The sequence below is a fragment of the Canis aureus genome, chromosome 37, assembly GCF_053574225.1.
Source record: "Canis aureus isolate CA01 chromosome 37, VMU_Caureus_v.1.0, whole genome shotgun sequence".
NCBI classification, from domain to species: Eukaryota; Metazoa; Chordata; class Mammalia; order Carnivora; family Canidae; genus Canis; species Canis aureus.
Genome location: NC_135647.1, coordinates 17958437 through 17982747, shown reverse-complemented (window position 1 = coordinate 17982747; position 24311 = coordinate 17958437). Strand labels below are relative to the sequence as shown.

The window sequence follows — 24311 nt, the reverse complement described above, 5'->3', positions numbered from 1 at the left end:
ATAATCTTGGAGAGAACATTAATTCTCCCACTGTGCATGGGATGGTGACTCCAGTTATTTTATTTTATTTTTAAAGGGTTCTATAACTCCAAATGTCTGCAGGGCTGGTGACTGTCCAAAGAGTATGTAATCAGGTTATGGGTAGATTTATCTATTTATTTTTGACTATTAATTAACTGGTACCCTCAACTGTTTTATAAGCTCTGCCCCTATTCTAAAATGAAATCACTGTGAGCCAAATACAGAGACATTCGGTTATTTATTATTCAGTCTTTAATATGGGTAAGGGCTGAGAGAAAACTTCGTTGCATGTTTTCTGGTTTTCTGTGTCTTATAGGTGTCTCTCCTACCCCACCTCAGAAAATGCAACTTAGAGGAAACTCAGGGACCCTAGAAGGTAAGCAAATTGTTTTGGAATGAGTAACAGATGGAATCAAGATCTCTGTGTATTATTTGGCCCTCCTACTGATATTTGACTAATATTCACAATGCCAGTTGCCTCCTTAATGGATTTTTGCAAGTCCTATGCACATAAAATATAAATGCCCACCAACACTTTATGCCCTTGCTCTTCAATATGCTTCTCTTTCTCCATTCCTTCTTCAAATCAAGCACCATCCTCTACCTAATCACCCAAATGAAAACTCTTTAATCCTACTGGCATTACCTCTTGATATTCTCTCAGTGTGTTATCCTGCCTTTATTTCCACTCTCTTTGCTCTTATTCTGTGACTGGGTGACTGCACCAGATTCTGAATTAGACAGCATGACTTCAGACTAGCGCTCTGCAAATCTGACCTCTCCTCCACACCCCTATGCTCTTCTCCTCCATCTACCAAAGGAACAGAAACGGCCCACCCACTTCCATGCCAGACTATCCAGTGTCTGCTATTATGGAGTCTAAGCAACTTACCATGATATCTATAACTTTCCATATTCAAACCCTCTCCATCTGCAGTCATTGTCCTCTTTTTGTTTTATGTTCTAATGCACCAAACTACTTCCACTCCTCAAGCTCTATGCATTTCCTTGCATCCACACCTAAGCTGGTCTCTTTGTATGGGTGTGATATTCCTTTTCTTTTCCTGGTTAGCTTCTCAAGGGCTCCTTTGTTCTATTTCCACAGCATGCTGCAAATTCATCCTAATACCACATCATAAAGAATGTGTCTGAATTGATCTTGTCCACTGTGATAGATGATAAACTTTTCAACTGCAGGGACCTCATCCTGGTCACCTCCTTAGCCCCATGGTGTAACTCCATGTCTCAGACGTGGTAAGTATTCAAGAAATTGTCATGAATCATTAAGATGAAATGATCATAAATAAGTCACCTCCCCTTCCAGTTCTCATTGGACTAAAAATAAATTTAAAAATTACAGTTATATATGGCAGATAATATTCTGCTTAAGACTGTAAATAATACATCATTTTGAAAATCCTCTATATGTAAGTTTATGTGTTTGAATGTTTAATTAATGAGGTGTATTTGGTACTTTGACCTCATTTTGCTTAAAGTTTAAGTTTTACAAATCACAATCTCCATCTCATGTGTGTTTGTATTTAGTTAGTGATATCAAACTCCTCCTTATACTTGGTTTTTGAAAAAGTTTATATTAACTTTCAAATCAAATGATAGTAATGAAGAGCTTAAATCAATATCTTTGATTATGCAACATTGGTTGGCATTTTCGAGATTTTAAAATTCAATAATATCCTTTTGAAAGCAGTGTTAGAAACCTGTTGCACTCAAATATGCATTAATACCATGAGCTCATAAAGTTCAGAATCACATTGATTTGGTTAAAATACAGAATCAACCATTTATCATCAAGTTGATTTACACAAGTTACAACCATAAGAAGACATACATTATCCTTATTTTTGAGCTGGAAATAGATACTTCTTTTTCCAGATTATGCTAGGCATTAGAGGTGATTTCTATAAAGTGAATATTATGGCCCCCAGTAGCTCTACTGTAATGTTTATAATGACACTTGTGATACCAGTGGTGGTGATGCTGCTGTAGCTGCTGCTGGTGGTGGTAGTGATGGTGGTAATGGTGGTGTTGGTGGTGATGGTGGTGGAGATGATGCTGGTAGTAGTGACGATGGTGGTGATGATGGTGGTGGTAGCCTTCCCTACTTTGTGCCTTTGCATTTAGCTTTATCTATATAAAAATCAAGTCCCCCCCTTCCATGGGCTATCACTCCCTTCTCCATCTTCCTTCACCTACCTAAGTCCTACTCTTTAAACATGTGGTCTCTATCTGACATCATGCCCTCAGAAAAGCAGCCCCTGCCCCCTCAAATCAATGAAACACCTCTATTATCATCTTTCTTGGCAAGTACCATGTGCTTTTCTTTCGTAGGACTTTTTAAAATGTAATCAGTTTATTATTTAAAATATTACCATAAAATCCCCTTCAATGTAACTTGGTCCAGTGTGCTCATCCTATTTCTGTAACCCCATAATTCAGCACTGCCCCTGACCCAATTCTAGTCTCTCAATACCTAACATGAAGTATGAATAACATGGAGACAGGAGGAATGACAATGACTACCAACTGAAATCATGGTTGAAAGGGAAACATGGTGCCTTGAAGTTAATTCAAGGAGTTGAAAAAAGTGACTATTTTGTCTGTAGTTTAAAAAGAATCCCCAAGGTGAAAACTATGTTAAGTATGATACGGACATTTTGCAGAATCTATATAAACAGAGTCTCAGGGTGCCTGGGTGGCTCAGTCAGTAAAGCATCCAATTCTTGATTTCGGTTCATGTCATAATCCTAGGGTCCTAGGATAGAGCCGTACATTGGGCTCCATGCACCGCAGGGAGTCTACTTAAGGGTTTTCTCCCTGCCCCCTCCCAGTCTCCCTCTCTCTCTCAAATAAATAAATATATTTTTAAAAAGAGTTTCAAATCAAATACATTACTTAAAGGTATGTTGTAAGGAAAAGAAAAAAGGAAAAAAGAGAGAGCAGAGAAATGAAGACAAATAATTAAAAAGAATCATTCTTGATTGTTCTTTTTGTTGTTTTTGGTGGGTTTCCGCAGGTGGAAGTGTCCCCTAGATAATGAGGGTGACTGAGTGACAGTGGGGCATTGTGGGGCATCAACGAATCCCTCGATGCTTTCCTGTCTGAGGCTACAGTCGCTGTGCAGGACAAGAAAGGCCCATAAAGATGACATGTTTGCTTGGCGGCTCCCTGTTGGGGCTCCAATGTATTACCTGGATCTAATTATCTCATCTCCAGCTGACAGAAGGGCTTCCATAGAACCTTTCCATCACTGCTGCCTCAGCCCAGCTTCCAGGGGGCTGTCTAAGAGCTTGATATATTTTTGGATCCCCTGCTCATTGGATGAACAAGCTGAAGCAAATCATGTATTGACCTCAAAGCATTTATAAACTGTAGAACATTATATTCTCATCAGAGCCATAGGGGCAGTAAACTATAGTTTCTCTGCTGTGAAACATGGTTTTGCTTATGCACTGTGTTACTGGGCTCGTACCTAAACAATAATACATCATTTGTGGCACATGTCGCCTTCTTTATTGAAAGGCAAAACAAAGAGTTGAGGACAAAAATCATTACTTCTTTAGCAATTTTTCACAAAATGCTTTTCTTTTGTACTTGACACACAGATGGGACATTGTACTGTGAGGGAAATGATGTATGGCGGCGTGACAAATTTCATTTCCTTTCGAAAACCAGAATCAGAAGGATGCACAAATTTGGAAAAGTTGTGTTTCTTTAAAAAATAATAATAAAATAAGCTTTCAAAAAGGAGTTGGGGCTGCGGGGGGAGGGGGGGGCTTTCATGGGTCTCCCTGAGAAAGCATTTGTATGCTTTAATAGACTTGTCGGGTATTGATCAAGCGCTTAAATGAAAATATTGGTATCAATAAACCAGCTTGTGCAAGAGCTTTTGTATCATCTTGGAAAGATCACCTAGGACTGAGGCTGGAATGAAGAGTGTGCTGCCTTAGGAACTGGATACGCAAAGGCAAGAGACCCAAAATCCACTCCTTTGAGCCCAGGGAAGGTTTTATGCATGAACTTTCTGAGCAGTAGAAGAGATAAGGCAACTGCTCTCAGTTCTTGCTATTCCTTCTCTATCCTTCTTCTCTCTCTCTCTCTCTCTCTCTCTCACTTCATCCTCAAACATTTCTCAAAGCTTGTCTACCTACCACCTGCTTGTAAATCCCTAGGGTGCTCCCTTAAATGCAAGGTTCCAGACACCACAATCATGCTCCTGAATCGGGCCGAGTGGAGGTAGAGTTGGGGATATGCATATTTCATGCATCCCCTGGGTGGTGTTTCTATCCTTGCAAGTCTCTGTGGGAATCACTGCCTATATGTCTGGTCCCGGGCAGTTGTGAGAAGCACTCATGATGAATCTCTATAATGCGAAGGCCTAAACTTTTTTTTCTGATTTCCTTCCCTTCAGAGTCCGTTTCCCTCACTGTCTGTACTGTGTGACTTTTAAAAAAAAATATATTTATTTATTCATGAAAGACAGAAAGAGAGGCAGAGACACAGATAGAGGGAGAAGGAGGCTCCCTGTGGGGAACCCGATGTGGGACTGGATCCCAGGACCTTGGGAATATGCCCTGAGCCGAAGGCAGATGCTCAACTGCTGAGCCACACCAGGTGTCTCTACTGTGTGACTTTCAAAAAGTATTCCTAGCTATGATAATTTATAGCGTCCCTCTTCAGATAACATGGTTGCATTTTATCAGGATCTTTTTGCTCATTAATTCATCGTTTTTCAAATCACGTTAGGCATTGCTTTTTCTTTTCCTTTTTTTTTTAAGATTGTGTTTATTTATTTGAGAGAGTGCATGAGTGAGCAGGAAGAGGAGCAGAGAGAGAGAAAGAAAGAATCTCAAGCAGACTCCATACTGAGCATGGAGCCTGATGTGGGGTTCCATCTCATGACCCTAAGATCATGACCTGAGCTGAAATCGAGAGTCGGACACTTAACTGCCGGAGTCACTCAGGCATCCTATTCAAATAGGTTCAAATAGGTTTAAGAAGTGATGGGTTAAGCTTAGTTAAATTTAGTGAAATATCCCAACCGCAGATCTTGTTAGGGGCTTTAATATAGGTACATATGCCAGGAATATTCAAATCAACATTTCTTAAATGTATTTGATAGGAAACTTCTTTGTCCTGAAGAATTTCATGAAATTTGAGTTTCAAAGAACAGACTGGAAAATACTGCTTAACTCAAAAGGAACATTAAAGAGTAATTGAGGAGGCATCTCGATGGCTCAGTGGTTGAGCATCTGCCTTTGGCTCAGGGCATGACCCCGGGGTCCCAGGATCGAGTCCCACCTTAGGCTCCCTGCAGGAAGCCTGCTTCTCCCTCTGTCTGTGTCTCTGCCTCTCTATGTCTCTCATAAATAAGATCTTTTTTTAAAAAAAAATAAAGGGTAATTGGGAATTCTGGCAGTATGGGCAGGTGGGCTGTGACATACGGGATATTTGACAACTCTTAAATGTGACTTTATACACTCATAAGAGTTCTGTTGATGGAGGAAAAACAGTCTGATAACTGAGAAATGAAGCATAAGTGTGTTTTAGTCTGTTCGGATTGCTATAACAAAAATATTATATACTAGGTGGCTTATAAACAACAGGAATTTATTTTTTACTCTTACAGAGGCTGGGAAGCCCAGGATGAAGTCCCTGGCAGATTTGGTGTCCGCTGAGGCCACTCTTTTTGGTTCATGGATGGCTGTTTTCTCCCTGTGTCCTCACATGGCAGAAGGGTTGGGGGAGTTCTCCGAGGTCCTATATAAGGATATATTATATATTAGTGACCTTAAAAGGGCACTAATCCCATTCATGAGATTAGTGAGAAAGCTCCACTTTCAGACCTAATCACCTCCCAAAGATCCCCACTTCCAGATATATCACGTTGGGGTTTAAGTTTCAACTCAGACTTTGGGAGAGACATAAATATTCCGTCTCTAGCAACATGTTTGAGAATTTAATATTTACACCAAACGGATTCACACCACGAGAAAATAGTTTCTGGGCAATGTTGTATTTGTTAAAAACAAAATAGTTGGTGCCATATATCTAAATAATATGTCTATAATATTTAAGCTCCTTTTATTCTTCTAACATTTTATCAGTTACTCAGATTATGAAAAATACAACAAACTTTTAACAAACTTTTTAAACACCCATTTAAACACTGGTGACTTTGAGTGTGTTTAGCCCATCTCTAGGATGCTTCTACAAATCAGGGCCATCGAGATGGTAGTTTCTAACCATCTTGAGGTCATCATGGACTCTTTTGTGATTTCTAATAACAAGGGGATCTCTTCTCCCAAACCTTTACTGATTCAGATGCGAATGAAATTTCCCACTATAGTTTCTAGCGCCCTATGAATCATCTGAAGGAAATTCCAAATGCTGTAAAGACATCTTCCCAGAGGATCTTTGGGCCAGCATCTCTCCCAGAGCCCTTTTTGCAACAATGTTCTGTGATTCTCTAACCTGTCAAAGTCTATGTACTTCCACTCAGATGTCTTCCTTTTTTCTTTCCTTTGTGCAGTTTCTGGTAGCAGCAGCCTGAATCTCTATCTATAAAAGTTCAGTTACGATAACTGGTCAAAACTTCAAGAAGACACTGTAAATCCTTCATATTAGGGATCCCTGGGTGGCGCAGCGGTTTAGCGCCTGCCTTTGGCCCAGGGCGCGATCCTGGAGACCCGGGATCGAATCCCACATCGGGCTCCCGGTGCGTGGAGCCTGCTTCTTCCTCTGCCTGTGTCTCTGCCTCTCTCTCTCTCTCTGTGTGACTATCATAAATAAATAAAAAAAAATTAAAAAAAATTAAAAAAAAAAAAAAAAAAGAAAATATAGCACAATTTTTCTACTTATCAAAGTTGCTCTTAGCCATTTCTTCTGGGTAGTTAGGGTTCATAGTTAGGGACTGATTCATGGTGATCTTCCACAATGAAAACATTTTGCAACAATTGATATAGAAAAGCTATTTTTCAGGACTGTCAAAAGTGCATGGAATCAGCAATCCAAGTTAAGAAATATAAGTCACTGTTCTATTTGTGATGCAACCCAATAAAATTGTAAATACTTCATCAAAACTTGAAATGACAAGCTGCTATAACCACATACAGTCATCTGTGCACCATTCCCCCTAATATTTTTTAGTAGATTTTATTTTTTAGAGCAGTTTTAGGCTTACAGAAAAATTAAGCAGAAAATACAGAATTTCCATATACTCCTGACCCCACACACACACAGCTTCCCTCACTATCAAAATCCCACACCAGACTGCTACATTTATCATAATCGGTGAACCTCCGTTGACACATCATAATCACGCAAAGTCCATAGTTTATGTTAGTCTTCACTCTGGTGTCATATATTCTATGGATCTTGGTAAGTGTATAATGACATTCATTCCCCATTATAGTATCACACACAGTATGTACATTTCACTGTCCTAGGAATCTTCTGTGCTCTATCGACCCCTGGCAACCACTAATCTTTTTTGCCTTTCCCCAGGTGTCATATAGTTGGAATTATACAATATGTAGCCTTTTCAGATTGGTTTCCTTCATTTAGCAATAGACACTGAAGTCTCTTCCGTGTCCTTTCATTTCTCTTTAGTGCTGAAAATATTCCATTGTTTGGATATACCCTAGTTTATTTTACCTATTCACTTACTGAAGGATATCTTGGTTGCTTCCAGGTTTTGAGAATCATGAATAAAGCCACTGTGAACATCTGTGTGCAGATTTTTGTGTGGACATAAGTTTTCAACTCCTTTAGGTAAATTCCAGGGTACACTATAGGGTAAGAGTGTATTTGGTTTTATAAGAATCTGCCAAATTGTCTTCCAAAGTTTACTGTACCATTTCACATTCTCACCAGCAGTGGGTGAGAGTTTCTTTTGCTCTACAACCTCATCAACATGTCATTTTGTCAACGTTTTGGATTTGGTCATTCTAATAGAAGTGTAGTGGTATCTCTTTATTTTAATTAGTAATTCCTTAATGCCATATGATGTTGAACATGTTTTCATATGCTTGTTTTCCATTTGTATGTCTTCCTTGGTGAGATGTCTTGTCCAGGACTTTTGCTCATTTTTAATCATTTTTTTTCTACTATTTTATTACTGTTGAGTTTTAAAAGTTCTTTTTATATTTTGGATAGCAGTCTTTTCTCAGATATATCTTTGCAATTATTTTCTCCCAGTCTGCAGCTAGTCTTCTCATTTTCTTGTTCCTCCAACATGTGAATCATGCCATGCTAATGACAATAGCATATTTGTAGTGGTGTTTTGCATTTCTTGATAAGAGTTTGAGACACAGAGAAAGTTATGCTTTATTTTTGTCATTTCAATATTATTTTGAAAAGAATGATTTCAATAAATTAAAACCAAAAATATCATGATTATAATTATATCCAAAGTGTTCTAAAAAAAAAAAAGAAAACTAAGATCTTAAATAACTTGAGGGATATATCCCAAGTAACCTAAAAAGACTATATTTCTTCCTTTAAAGAGATTATATTTCTCCTTTGACTAAAAAGAGTATGTGTGTGTGTGTGTGTGTGTAAACACACACACACACACACACATATATAGTCTGCAAGGCCCTTTGAAATATGGCTTTGCTCTGCACATCTCCATTAGTTCCTTTTGAAGAAACTCAAATTTTTAAATCCTACCCTGAAATGTGAGATCATGTTCCCAAGTATACTATTAACCTTGGTTTATTACTTTGGAATGAATATTACATATAATCTTTCCTTCTCTTCATTTTAAATAAAGTGTATACCGTATGGATAAGGCAAATAAAAAGGATTATGCTAGAATCTTATGGATTGCAATTTATTTTCATATTCCAAGTAGAAGACTGATAGAATGAAATTATTAAACTGATATTCATCCTAATTGGTCATTTTAGCATTGATTCTGCTTTAACTATTTGAAATAAGCTATCTTCTATCCAACAAATCTAAAAACCCAGATGTGGTTTTGGAGTGCCCAGAAAAGATGAGAGTCAATGTTATCAGAGACTGTATTAGCACTTAGTGACCTTCTGATGATTGATTCATGGTCATGGAGGCCTGGCCAGAGCTAACTCAGGAAAACCCTTAACTTGTAGGTAGAACATCTTGATATCAAACAATAATGACAAATAATACTGCATATGTTCTTTTCTGATCTGAGTTTAGAAGAACATTTCAAGGTATGTGGCATACGTTTTAGTGTCAGACATTGCAAATATATTGATCACATAAGCACTTTGCTATGGCTTTTGTAGGATTTCTGGTTCCAGGTGTGCAAAATTTGCCTTCCACATCCATTTATTTTGGTGTCGCAGACCATTGAGGTCAGGTGTCTTGCCTCATCTACTCATCAAAGCTTTTAAGCCTATATCAGAGGAAGTAGGAATGCATTATTTTCTTGGCTCAGTCTCTTGGAAATGCCTCTAGCACCTGAATGGTCAGCTGTGCCAAATTCAGCCTCTCTTTAATTCTTTCATGAAGGTGTCTATAAAGTCATTGGAGCTTTTCTCTCTCTTTTTTTCTCTTTCAAGTTTCTACTTTACTTTTATCTTTGTCACATTTATCCCAGATTTATTGTTTCCAAATGTTGCTCTTGGAATGCCATCATTGATTAAACTAGAAGAAATACCCTGTTTGAGAATATATTAAAGATGAATCTAAAAAATGCATTTAGTATTATTTTTGCTATGGTTAAACAGGTTATATTTATAAAGTAAATGAAAATGCTACGAGCCTTGGCCAGAAAACACATGTCATTTGCACAAGTAGAAAATTCTGTTTTTTTGTTTTTTGGTTTTTTTTTTGGAAATATTACAACGTGAACATATTTTGCCTTATTCATGGTCCAGCTATTGAGCTGCGTATGGTTCAGTTAAGATAAAATGTATACTTATTGTTCTTTTATATATCAGTTAATAAAAAATTAAAGCCATTAAGATTGTAGCATTTAGACAAGAGAGAATGATATTTTTTTAATGTCACACTCAAAACCGCATCTCTTTTAATCAACATCTGTTCTGTGTTAAGCTGCCTATAAAATCTGGTGCCCTGTTGACAGTGGAAGATGAAAACAAACAAACAGGAAAACTACAAAAGGCATGGTATTAACATCAAAGCAGAAAACCCCTGTTCTCTTTCTTTGGCATTTGAAAAACGTCTTTATTTTGACCCTAAACAATTGGATTTTCTCCCTACCAATCTTGATTTTGGAGCTGTGGATTAAGAAGGCTTGCACGTACACTAAAACATAAGAATAGTGGAAACTGACAGTGAACAAGGACCTGTTTGACCACATTCAACCACTTGCAATTGTAAAACCTCCTTTATTGTTTGGGACAATCGGAAAACAGCACCACATTTGTAGGTTAAACTCGTGCTCTTTAGCTACAGTGACGGGTACCATGCAGAAGGCAAACTGTAGTCTTATAACCCTGCAAATAAAGCAGTTCAAAGGTTTAGGATTATGGAGAATAAAAGAAATATCTCTCGGAATTTTTTTTCTTTTTTTGGTGGATACTGGAGCTTAGGAACCTCTCCTTTTTTCTCTTGTCGAATGGGAATGGAGATCTAGATTTATCTTAATGCTTTATGGCTAGCTATGTCTATACTAAAAACAAAATAAAATTAATGCATGGATTGTCCCATGTTAGAATATTGCTGATTATAGACACATCAGCTGTATAGGGATTATACTTATCAGTGCCTTACGTGGAGTAGTTTGCTATTTGTTTATTAACTTATCACGATGTATTATTAGCTAGGAACTGGGTACAGAGATAAACAAATTTCATCCTCTGACCTCATGGAGCTGGTGCAAGAAAATGAGCTAGCTCCTCACCACCCCCATTTTGGCCAGCAACAATAAAATCCTTTTATTGTACAGGATGTGTACAGGCTGTGAGAAGGTGTTGAGAAGATCCTTCCTTCCAATCATGACTTTTTTCAGAAGATGGTACATTTTTTTTTCTCACGATATAACTGAGGGATTCACATATTAGTGATGGGAGGATAAATTAGGCACTAAAGAGAATAATGCATATTAAGCATTTTTTTCAAAAATAAATATTTTAAAAATTAATTTCCTTTTTTGAAAACTTGTGTTTCACTACCCATTGATAAGACTGAATCCAACTGTAAATATTTGCATAACACTCCCCATAAAACTCCACAGAATCATTTATAGGGGGACTCCAAATTTGTTCCTCTTGGGATCATTAAATTCTAAGGCCATTTTTCCTCCTTTTCTAATTTCTTCAAAATCTCTTTTGTAAAGACCTCAAATTGCCAACAGGAAGGTTATGGTGAACTCAAGTTTTTGACATTTTTTTAGTCCAAAGAAATGTGAGAGAGCTTCCTGGAGGAGACCTATGAGTGTCCGTCCATTAAACGTCTGAGCAAGAGCACAGATTTTAGAGTGTCACTTCCAACACTCTTCTCTCCCATAGTTTATGCCTTTTCCTGAGATGAAATTTGTCCTCTTATCTAGTACGTATCTATTATAAGCATGAATTTGAGAGAGGACCATGGAAGAAGAGAATTTTTGAGTCCAGTAGCTGTAGTCAGGAAAATCAGCGAAGGACAGAACACCTCCGTGTTTCGTAAGGAAGTTGGAAGGTGGCCCAGAAGGGAATGAAAGGTTAAAGGCATCCTGCATTGTTTCATTCACACATTTCTTGGGTCACTAATGGACTAATGGTATCATTGAACCAGTTTCCCCTTACTGATTCATATTCTCCAGCATTAGCACAGTATGTGGTGAATTTTGGTGCTATGGGAATAGTGGCTGAAGAGGAGAAAGGAGGGGAAGTATTTCATAGACCCTTAAGAGTCACTGGTATGGGACCTATAAAAGTCACCTATTCAAGACCAATAGCTGTAACTGAACTAACTGCACCAACCCTTCGGGACTTTTGAGCTACTTTTTAAAATCACTGACCTCAAAGTTTATTGACTTCCGGGTGCATTGAAGTCAAGCTTCAGCAGCTGCATTTACATTGTTCATGGAGGGTGATTCTGAGAAACCACTCAGCCACACAAAAGGATATTTCTTTGTGAGGTGTTTATTTTCAGATCTTTCACGTAAAGCTCCAAGTCTGAAAACAGAAGAGATTATTTTACTGTGGCTTTTTTTTAATCATAAAGGGAAAGAAATTTAGTCCTGTTAAGACTATAGATACAGGTAAAGATGCAGATAAAAATAGATATAAAGAGAGTATGTATGCTACGTGTGAAAAATACCCAATCTGTGTTCACCTTTTTCACCTGTACAGAAAACCCAGAGTCCTTCCCTCCCATTCTGAAAATTATTCAGATTATCCAATTCCTCACTAATAGAGGTTCAGGAATACTTAAAGTCAGCATGAATAGCAAAAATTCCCTATTGAAACACAAACCACCTACCACTTATTTCTCACTCATGCAACCAATTTAATTTTTAAAACAGCCTATTCCTCCTCACTTGTTTTCCCTGCCTGCTAAATTCCTGTCTCTTCTTCCTTTTCTTAATATCTTTCCGCACTTCTCTTTTTCTTTGTTCTCATTAATTAAACAATGGCTATTAGGCAGCTATGGCTGCACAAAGTCCCATTCCAGCCTCAGGATCCACATGAAGAAGGTATCAACAATAGCAATTTTAATAGGTGAATATTGCAAAAGAAAATGCTACATTGATGCATCACATGTACAGTGTAACAGAATGTATACGTATTGTAGAAATTCTTTCTCATTTGTCTCTCTCTTTCTGTATATTTATATTTATCATTATGTGTATTTTATAATATATTGATAAGCCTGTTCAAGATTATAGCATTCAATGGGTGAGAATACCCAAGAGTTTTTCCCTCTTAATGGTACTCAGATAAGCCCCTTTCTGAGGTAATCCATTTTCCTTCATGCTATTTAAAAATAAAACAAGGTACATTTTTAAATTATGCACATGAAGGCAATATTCAGCAGGCTGCTTAACATTCGGAGGGAATTTCTGTGATCCACCTTGTCACTGCCATTCCTGCCCTCTCTCCACAGTACAAGAAAACACTGTTATTTACCCTGGGACACAGGTGACTGAACTTATAAAAATCACTACAAGACAAGATGTATTGAGGCCTGGCATGGAATGACAAATTCTGGTGAGGTTCACCAAGAAGAGACATATTGATTCTTAAATGATTAATAAGGAGAATATAATTGTATTTCATTAAGATGGATGGGATTTCATTTAGTCTGTCTTCTCCCTTTCCACTTCAGATGCGAGAGGAAATCAAGTCATCATCAATGGCACCTCGTGTTAGCCTGCCATGGCAACAAGCTCATTGATTGAGTAAAAGAACTTTCAGATGCACTAGCTGGTCTTTAATGGGCTGCTGAAGGCACAGATAGCACTGCCGAAAGAGCTGACCGAGTTTCCGTGGATATATAAAGAAAGATTGGAAATTCGCAGTGAGATTTCTCAATGGTTCCTAACAGAGTTAAGCCCTTTTACAAATCTAAGAGTGGAGTGCAAAATGATACCTGCTTCATTCATTTGGTTATAGCTATGAAGGGGGGGCGGGGGGGGGGAATGGAGGAGGATTTGTCCTGGAGCATGATCAAGTCTGTGGATGAACAGAGCTTTGCATGAGGACTTGATTAAATTACCCTGTATCATAATAATAGCTAAGGTATTTAGTGTGTCCTGGATTTTCTTTGTCTGTGCATCACCTCTGTTACTTTTCAAAACAGCCTCCAGTGTGGGGAACTGCAAATATACTATTTGCTGATGAGAATGTTGAGGTTCAGAGTGACTTCCCTGTAAAAAGCATCATAGGCAGCTTTGAACCCATTATACTTTGATCCTGTTTTTATTTTTCTATTTATATATACATATTTTAAATTTTTATTTTATTTAAATTTAATTAATTAACATACAGTGTATTATTAATTTCAAGGGTAAACTTTAGTGTTCATGAGTTGCACATAACCCCCAGTGCTCATTACATCACATGTCCTCCTTAATGCCCATCACCCAGTTACCCCATCCCCCTACCTACCCCATTCCAGCAACCCTGTTTGTTTCCTAGAGTTAAGAGTCTCTTATGGTTTGCCTCCCTCTCTGATGTCCTCTTCTTCTATTTTTCACTCCTGTTTTTAAAGTAACTTGGTTTTCTTGCAAGGGCTTTTTGCATGTGGAGAAACCAATCTGAGGTCAGCAATAGTGACTAAGTGTGTATATGCTGAAGCCAGACTCTCTGAGACCAAGTCCAGCTCTACCACTTAACAGCTACATAAACCAGTGAGTTACCTACGGTCCTGTGCCTCCATCTCTTCATCTGTATAATGGGGCTGTTGAGAGGCTTGAATAAGTTAATGTATGTCAAGAGCTGCAGATGCACTGTCTCTAGTAAGGACACCTAGTAAGCAAGACACCTAGTAAGCAGCAAGACACGTGAACACATGCTTGGCTTGGACAGATGCCCAACAGGAAAGTTCCCTGTGACAGCCCCATTTCAAGCCTAACTTTCCCCTGTTCCAAACCAAATTCTGCAGCCAAGCTCAACCTCAACATGCAGGGAAAATACATTCTGTCCATTGTAAGCAGGACAGTGAGAATATTTGCTGAACAATAATCTAGCTATTTGCTCAACTTTACAGGACTTGTTTTGATCTTCCGTGAAAGCAAAAGAGTAATAACGTTCAAGGCATGTGTGACAGACACATGGGGATAAGGCATGTAAATAGCTCAGCTCTGTGCCTGGGATGTGTTAAGTACCCCACGAAAGTTAGCTCATTACTGTTATTACTGCTGTTATTATGGAGGCAGCAAGGTAATAGTAGCAATAGTAAAATAGAACAATCTACTTAATCCAAAATTCTATTTCAAGAGAGAATCACTACATACAGCCCCTACGGTTTCAAAGAGCTTTCAGAGAATTAGCATATGATAAAATATACTCAGTGACAAAACTGAACAGAATATGGTAATTTGACCAGGCGCACGATATTTGGAATTCCTCAATTATCACTGTACTTCCCATATTCGAAAGTGTAGCTTGATGGAGATGTTCAGTGCATGAAATGCTGACAAGGCCAGCCTGGTGGTGGAAATAGAGAGTTTTCCAGATTCTCTTAGAATATAGTGTAAAAATAAATACAAGAGTTTTTTGAAGGAAACATTAGGGCAGCACAAAAATAATACTATTATTATTTTTAAAGTATCATAAAACCATTGAAAATGAGACAGAGATAGGGCACCTGAATGGCCCATTGGATCCCCGCCCACCTTTGACTCAGGTCAGGATCCCAGGGTCCTGGGATCAAGTCTCCCATTGGGCTCCCTACAGGGAGCCTGCTTCTCCCTCTGCCTATGTCTCTGCCTCTTTCTGTGTGTCTCTCATGAGTAAATAAATAAAATCTTAAAAAAAAGAAAAAGGAAAAAAGACAGAATGAGAACACAGTATATGGCTTTTTACTAAGAGGGAAACTGAGATACAGAGTGTGGATGATTGTAATTAGTGCTGAAGCCAAACATCCCTTTCCACTTCTGCACTGTAATCCCTATGGCTCAGGGCTTTGAATGTCACCATATCCAGAGGCAGAATCTGTTGGATACTGGATCCTGTATTGTGCTTTATGTACAATTAACTTTGGAGATCCTTGTCCTTAATGAGCCTCTGGGAAAGCAGAGGACTAAGAAACAGAGGAGCTGGGCATTCTAAAACCAGCGCCCTGAGGACTGGAGGAAGGTGCATCTGGCTAGAGATCAGAGGTCTTTAGCATTCACAGTGGCTGGGTATCCCCACAGGAGTCTTAAGGAACTCCTGAGTAACTCACTGGACCAGCAACTGTGAACTTACCTCCCTAAGACGGAATGAATGACACCTGGTATTTATCAGGGAATGAGGGATGTGTCTGTGTTCAAGCGTCTGGCAAAACAAAGAGAAGAGAAGGAGTTCACAATTAGCTCTAAGTTCTTATGTTTGGAAAAGGCATTCACTTATCAAGTGAGATGAAACTGCTCACCAAGAGAAGTTTGTACTAGCATGAAATGCAAATTGTGGTCTGGAATCCCCTGAGGACAGAGTGCTGACACTATCCACCCATTTAAAACCCATTTGGGCAGCAGAATGGGGTTTGTGTCCGACTTCAGGGTGAATTTATATTAGGCAACTGAGAGTGCACTTTTTAATAAAAATAAAATAAAGCTTAAATGGCGCAGGAGTCTCCTTAGATTTAAAATGGTCCTCATAAAGTAACTTTTGATGATCTAATTGGAAATGAATCAGAACATATAGATTAAATTTCCTTGAAAAACACATTGTCTTTTGTATATTTTTTATTACATTTTCATTTCTAATATCCTGAAGTAGGCTCCAGAAAAAATTAAAAAGAAAGGAAGGGTAACAGAAACATGTATTCAGCTCTGAGCATGATGTTGTTTCACAATATTTTCAGGAAAAAAGAGTAATTGAAAAAAAAATTAATCTGATATGAGTCTTGTTATGCAATACATCCTGGAGACTTTGTCCTTGAAAACTGGATGGATTTGGAATATAATAGCAGAACAAAACAAAAACTAGTTAACATATTAAATTCATTTGCAATATTTTTAAAACATATAAATGACCCTTGTCATTAAAGGAATATATTTTCAAGAGATATCTTCATAGAACAGCACTTCTGAATATTATTGTATGATAGATTGAGATATAATTTCAACCTAAAACCAGGGTTTGTAGGATAAATTGATGCTCACTAGAGGAATTTGCCTAATAAAATAATAATCATCAAAGGCCATTAAAAAGAGAGCCTTATGAAAAAGAAAAGGGATGTATCATCAATATTAACAAAATGTTAATTCAATTAAAGAGCACTATCCATTATATCACATTATCCCATAACAAATATATCATGTTATCTATTGCTATCTCTGTTTCACAGAAATGGAAAGCTAAGTTTATTGAGAGAAAGCAATTTGCCCAAGATTGCATGCTAATTCCCACCTCATGCTGTGACCACCCCAACACATGGTTTTCCTTTCTTGATCTAGTTCCTTTATTTGAGTAGACTACAAGCTCTAGTAGTTTCTTCAGAAAAAAGAGGCATGGAAGTTCAACTATTGAGCTTTCCATGCATGAAAACACTTTTATTTGCCCTACTTGTGATGGATAGTTTACCTGGGTATAGAATTCTAGGTTGGAAACTGTTCTTCAGAATTTTGAAAGTGTTATGCTTTGTTTTCTACCTTCTATTCTGCTACTGAGAGAATTACAGGGCTGCTCTGATTTCTGACCCTTTTTGTGTGACCTTTTATTGCTTCCTCTATGGCAATTTTGGTATTTTATTTTATTCTACTGTTATTACAATTTCATGGCAACACGCCAAATTGCTTATTCTTTTTTATTCTTTGTCTCAGAGACTTTGTAGGCTTTTTTAATCTGAAAATTTGTGCTATCAACTTCTGGAAAACATATTTAACTGTCTTGTTGATGATTTTCTCCTTCCATTTTTTTTTCTTCTGCATGTTTAGAAACTTTATTTTTGGTGATATTGGATTTTCTGATCTGGTTCTCTAATATTTTTGTCTTTTATTCTTGTATTTTTATCTTTTCCCTTTTTTACTACTTCATAGGCATTCTTTCTCTTGTAGTCCTCTTTTTCAATTTTTTTCTTTTGACTAATTTTGTATAGACATGTAAAATTTCTGAGAGTTTTTTTGTTTGTTTTCTCATCATCTCTTCTTAATAGCATTCTATTCTTGTTTCCTTAGATGCCATATCTTTTTGAATTTTTCTAGGGGTATTAACAATAGCTTTTTGGGGGAGTGGATCTCTTCTGCTTGCACAACCTGATTTTCTCTAATTTGTTGTTGCCTTGTTTGTATTCAGTCACTACTTTTATGTCAATGTTTTTTCTCTAATATCTGTTAAACTTTATGCTTTTTAAAATATTTTTTTTAAATGAGGATTAAATTGGAAACTGTGATCACAGGGCTGGAACTTGTTAACTTTCAGAGTCACTCTTTTTGGGTCTTAGATTTCCCAGTGAAGGCTCCTGACTGGATAATACAGGCCTAGCTGCTTCTCTTGAGGGAGAGGGGTACATATATGGTGTGTCTGTGTTCACTTATGGCTCCATGCTTTCAGCTGTCAACTCTCAAATCCACTATCAATGTGTCTTACTCACCCAAACAGAGAACCACTCTAGAGAATAAATATCCAGTGTTCATCTAGGCTGAAAGGAGGGAGAGAAATCTGACAAAATGTGGTGGAAGAGTGCTATTTGAGGCTGGACTGCTTCTGAAGCAGCATTTTGTCATTTCTCCTTATTTTAAAACAATCTCTACAAATTTATAGAGGTCCTTGGAATCCTAAATCCCTACACACTTAGGTATTCTGCTTTGTAAATTTCATTTGTTCTTACCTTTAATTTTTGCTGGCTTAGGATTCACCTAAGTTAAATTATTTATCCTCTGTTTTCCAGCTTTTATGCATGTATACATGCATGCATGTATGTATCATGTAACTGTCTATCTGCCTATTTATCTATTTATTTTTGTTTTTGGTTCTCTCCTATTCTTTCTTTCCTTTTAAAAAAACAACCCCTTTAGTATAATTTTGGTGGAGTTTCATAAGATAGCAAAATTAAATGCATACGTTCATATGTCTTTACCTGTAATCTTGTGAATGGGTATTTTTCTTTTTACAGTTAAAATAATAATAATTCTTTTTAAAAATAATTCTTAAAAATAGAAGTTTCTGTACCAATGTATGTGTCACAGCCTTAAACATATGCTTGTACATATTAGGTACCAAATAAATGCTGAATGTATTGAGTTACATTCTACAAATACTCAGGTAGAGTTTTAGTCTATAATAGTTTAAACTGAGTTTTGATAAGTGATAAAGCTATATTAAATCAATGAATTAAATGTAGTAAAATAAAAATTTTCAAGATATTACATGTATCTTTCTGATACATATTATTTGTGTGAATAAAACACCTAAATATTGCAAAAAGGAAAATTTGATTAGGGTGACATAGTGCTGAAAATTCTATATCATCAAATAAATTGCTTCAGATTCAATATTACACAGTGAGATTATTTTTACAGGTTTGTAGAGCTGCCACACAGATTAACACCTTGCATAGTAATTATCAATTCACACAGCAGTTACCCACTAATCTTTGGGCTTTTCAGATCAGTGACCATATCTTATTCATATTCATAATCCTATCACCCATTTGCTGAGTGAACAAATTGGTACATATGTGTAATCAGTCTTCTGATCAGTAGTTCAATACTTTTCTATAGATAGTGGGTGATCTTTTACAAAGAAGATATACTTAACTCTGATACAGAAATCCCACAGAGAGGGACAGCAAGATACACATTTAAAGTGGCTAAATACCTTTAAAATCCTCCATTTAAGGGATGCCTCGGTGTCTCAGTGGTTGAGCATGTACCTCTGGCTCAGGGCATGATTCTGGGGTCCTGGGATCGAGTCCCACAACAGGCTCTCCTCAGGGAGTCTGCTTCTTCCTCTGCCTTTGTCTCTGCCTGTCTCTGTGCATCTCTCATGAATAAATAAATAAATATTTTTTAAAATTCTCAATTCAAGAAAACTGTGGAGCAATTCATCATAATCTTTCTATAATAAGACTGTTCCATTTGCCTGGGATGAGGAAGGTCCACTCCAATTAGTTCTCATGGTCTACTTCATTGTTGCCATTGAAAGTAGGTAGAACAGACAGCAAAGAAATTATTGTCATTCATTTTCAATGTTCCTGGTTTTTACAATTTTTCTAATGTCTATGGAAGAACAGTTTTCCTATCTTTGCATTTTAAATATTTCAAATATGCAAAGCCATATTGTGAGATAACAAATAAGTGTCATCCCCCTAGGAAAACCTTTATTGCTACATGTATACATGAAAAGGGACAGGTAAAAATGGATAGTGTATCCTTGAAGGAAGAGGTTCTACAGAGTTGTCCTTTCATTTTTCTTTTAATATAGCTCTAAGACGGAACTTATTTACTTTACATATGTTCATAAAATGCTTTAATGATGAGTGAAATGATGATGCTTTATCATTAGAGTGGATCCAGTTTTCACTGAGAACAATTAAAATCTTTAAAGATATATTTACTCTTAAACTGTATGAGGCTTTCCCCCTTCTGTCGCTTAACAGCATTAAGAAAGTACAACATATGGGCTTCAAACAGGGTAACTCTTTGATCTTAGAACTCAGAGACTGGCAAGAGTTAGAGACCAAATCCTCTCCTTTGTTGTTTATCCCTTGCTGAAGATTTTCTTCCAAGTTCAAGTGCTGGAGTAACTAGATCATTTTTCCCTCAGGACTCTCACCACCTCCCCTCTTTGTCTTATATCACAACTCTGGAATTACAAAGGTTTTTAATTAAGGGCAATCGAGTTTATCAAGTGTTACCAAACTGAGATCGTTATGCTAACACTGCAAAAACTATAGATAATTATAAACCAGGAACACCTCCAGGGTCCACTGCTCTCTTGTCCATTTTCTGTTTCCCTAGATCTCGGCATAGCATGTGACACAGTCAGGACTTGATAAATATTTGTTAAACCAATAAATAGGTCTCCAAGAGATTTGGGATTTAAGTAAGATTTAAATAGGAAGAGAAGCACAATGTCCTGTGGGAAGTTAATGGAGTCAGAGCTGCAGATGGTACGGAATGTGCTGAGAAGTCTTTGCAGAAAACTCAAAGCTCATGACAGCCACTTAATTTAGCAATCCCTGATTCCTTTAGACATTAAAAGCACTTGAAGAAAAAAATATTAGATATAAATATTAGGTAATATATTCATCAAGTGCCCAAAGTCTAGCATTTTTAAATTAATTAATTAATCAAAAGCTAGTATTGTAACATAATTGCTTAATGGATGTATTATTATTCAAAGGCATTCCACTCAGAAGTTGCAGATTTATGTCATAAAAAAAAAAGAACACAAAACAAAGCAAATAAATCAAATATGATAGAGTCAGTGTCATCTTCAAGTTCTGATCAAGCCCCAGCTGGACTATCAAGTCCTTGAGAACAGGGACACTTTCTATATTTTTCATTATTTTCTTCCAGCCCACAGCACAGTGACTGTCATATGGTGGCCCCTCAATGAAGAAATCCTATCATGTGCATTTACTCTACTAGATGTCCTAGTCAGGCTGCTGTAAGGAGGGTGACTTATAAACAAAAGACATTTGTTTCTCACATTTCTGAAGGGTAGATGTTCAAGATCAAGGTACCAACAGAGTCATGTCTGATAGGAGTCCCCTTTCTGGTGCATAGATGGCTTTCTTTTCCGTGTCCTCACATTGCAGATGAGGCAAGGGAACTTTCTGGGGTCCCTTTTAAAGGGCACCAATCCTGCTCATGAAGGTTCTGCCCTCATGGTCAAATTATTACCCAAAGTCCCACCTCCTAATACAATCACATTGGAGATCAGGTTTCAATATAAGAGCTTGGTACAAAAACATTGAGTCTCTAGCATTACAGCTATAAAACATTTTTACAATCAAAGGTTCTTCTATGAGAGTCCAAATGAACTGAGGACCCAGAGGAAAACCATGAAGTTGGACAAGGAAATATGCAGCCTTTAGGAGTTTTATCAACTCAGTGCAAAATGCCCCAATTAGAGTAAACAGTTACTAAGCTTAACCCTCTCTCTCTTTTAAATAATAATAAGATATTTAAACAGCAAAGAGAGAGGTGAGTAGTGTGACATGAGCCTTTTGTGGGTGTATTATTATTGTATCCTTGGACAAACAGTTGGGTTATATTGTTTCACATTCCCAGAGCCAGGACCCTTTCAGGTGGCTCTTATCCTTAGGTGCATTCATCATCATAGGCAGCAGAGCATGCATATGTTGCATCAAAAAGGATCAAATATTGTTAGAACTAGCAAATGCATCCTTAGCTCTAATAGCAAATGTGAAAAGTATTTAGCATTCCACAAAGGCCCCAAACAGTGTGTGTTTGCAGGATAAGGATGAATCTGAAGGTGTAGATTAGAATCTTGGCCATGACCTGGACTTGTCAGCCTTTATGTCAGTAATTTATGATTTGATGACCAATGTTTTAATTACCTATGAAATTGTGCAGATACTCTGTGCTCTGTCCATGCTTCAGAGGTGCACAATGAGGTGTAATTATGTGCAAAGTTGCGAATGGGCAGTGGAAAAGGGAGTTTCAATTATTTTTTTAACAACCTGTTTACTGATTCTCTGGTGTTTAGTATTTTTTCGGGCTTATGAGGTTCCTCATTGATGGCTTCAGGCAAGAAATCAACAGAAAATTGATGGAGAGGATCAAGGATACCCTGGAACATGGGCAATATTCTCTCACTCACGAGTGTGATTACAACCTCTGAGTTTTAGAGTTTTTAAACACAGGTGCAGAGCTTTCTGCTTGTCTGAGCAAGGAAAATACCCCATTTGGTAGAAAAATGTGATTCTCATTTGAGTGAGAGTTCTTGGCTTGACATGGCCATGAGTCTCGCTCAAAAGGCACAGAAAAAAAAAAATACTATTAAATCACAGTGTAGCCCACTCAGGCAGTCATTAGTCATGCAAATAATTTGTCTATCAGCTTAGACAGAAACAGATTTTATGCTTAAAGAATGCAAATTGTTTTGAACACTTTAATCAGGACCAAAGAGCACCATTTAAAAAAAATAGCAGTTATTTGATGTAGAAGAACAGTATATACATATATTATTATTCCTAGAAATAATACATATGATATTTGAAATGCATATTCAGTTCCCTTTGAAGAAATTTAAAGTGCTTTCCATAGCTTCTTATATTTGTATTTGCCATCTTGGTAAATTTTCTGGGTCATTTAGAGGTATTATTATTTCTAGTTTACAGATGGCAAAATGGAGGGATTGAGTAAGCTCTTGGAAATGATACTATCCGTCAGGAGTCATGGCGCACGTAGGGAATATAGTCTTAGCTACTTGATTCCCAAATGGATGTTCATGTGAATAAATAAAGCACACAAAACTAGTGTTGTATTTTGGCAGCAGCACTAAGAGTATTTTTCTCTTTGTCAGCAGTGAAATGTGTCAGTAGACCAAGCTGGGTTCTAAGGGAGTAGATTATTCTGTTTTTGGATAGTCTAGGTTCTAATGCTTTTCTTCTAGTCTTTCTTTCCCCATCATGTATAACTTTAGGATATATTATGAGATCTCAGCACTTCCACCAAATAGTAGAATTCAAACAGGCTGCATTGTGTGTTAGCAAAGCCTCACGATGCTTAGCTTTGAATTCTGGCAGGAGCAGTGTTCTGTGCTGCTCTTGAGCTGGAGTCAGAAATTAGCCACATAGCCCGGGTTTCAAGCCTTTTTTTCCAGGGCTGGATCTTCTCTGTTTCTACTGTCAATCAAGAAGAAAACCATGACACAGGTTCCTAGTACCCTATTGCTTGAGAATAAATGCATGTCTTAATCCTGCTTTGGAGCCCCTCTCTCCATACACACGCTTTCTCTTTAGTCAGTAATCTCTTTTATTGGTTACAGTGCCACTACACTATTTCAAGCTTTTCCACAGCCAAGCACAGCTGCTCATGTAGGCTATTGATTCCATATGTTAGCTCAAAATTGTATAATAGTCTGTTCTAATAGTTGCCTTCGGCTTTTCCTCTCCCCACTCAGAAAAGTGCCCTCTGCCCCTGGCCTGGCATGCCAGTAACTAGAAATGGATCCTAATTATATCAACCATTCTTCACCAAAAAGCCCAAATAGCTGTCACGTGTTGGAATAGCTCACTGTGGTTTTGGTTTATGAAGCTTCGTGCTGCTCTATGGAAAACACTTCAAGAAACCCAAACTAAATTTGTTGGTGGGAAGAAAATACTGCAGCTACAGAAGGTTTAGAGACCTCTAGCTACACGGAAATGTTCTGATTAAATTAATATGTAATCATTTAAGCATATTTTCTCTCTAGTTGTCTCCATATCCCTCCACGTGCTTCTCTCTTTCAACTCTGTTACTTTATTTATAAAATAAAGTGAACTACATATTTTAATTGTACCTTTAAGAGTAGCATTTACCCCTAGGAAGACAACTGGAACAGCACATAATAAGCCTCATCTCTGAAAGTTTTGTGGAAGTTGCAGGTTGCTGCATACTGCTGCAGAGGAGCTGCACACAGTCCAGAATGCAGGTTTTGCCTCAGAATCTCTGGGCACCTGAGTGACCCAGAAGCTCATAACCTGCATCACAAAGAGCCTTAATGACATCTCCT

At 37.4% G+C, this 24311-nt stretch overlaps 1 long non-coding RNA gene across 1 annotated transcript; it reads right to left on the bottom strand.

Moving 5' to 3' along the window:
* Nucleotides 1-918: 918 nt before the first annotated feature.
* On the bottom strand, nt 919-24231 carry LOC144306645 (uncharacterized). The gene is made up of 5 exons (XR_013373741.1): nt 24099-24231; nt 11993-12149; nt 6514-6600; nt 5667-5799; nt 919-1356 (listed from the first exon to the last, which is right to left on the bottom strand). It is a non-coding gene; the product is annotated as an uncharacterized LOC144306645 (long non-coding RNA).
* Between the last annotated feature and the right edge of the window lie 80 nt (nt 24232-24311).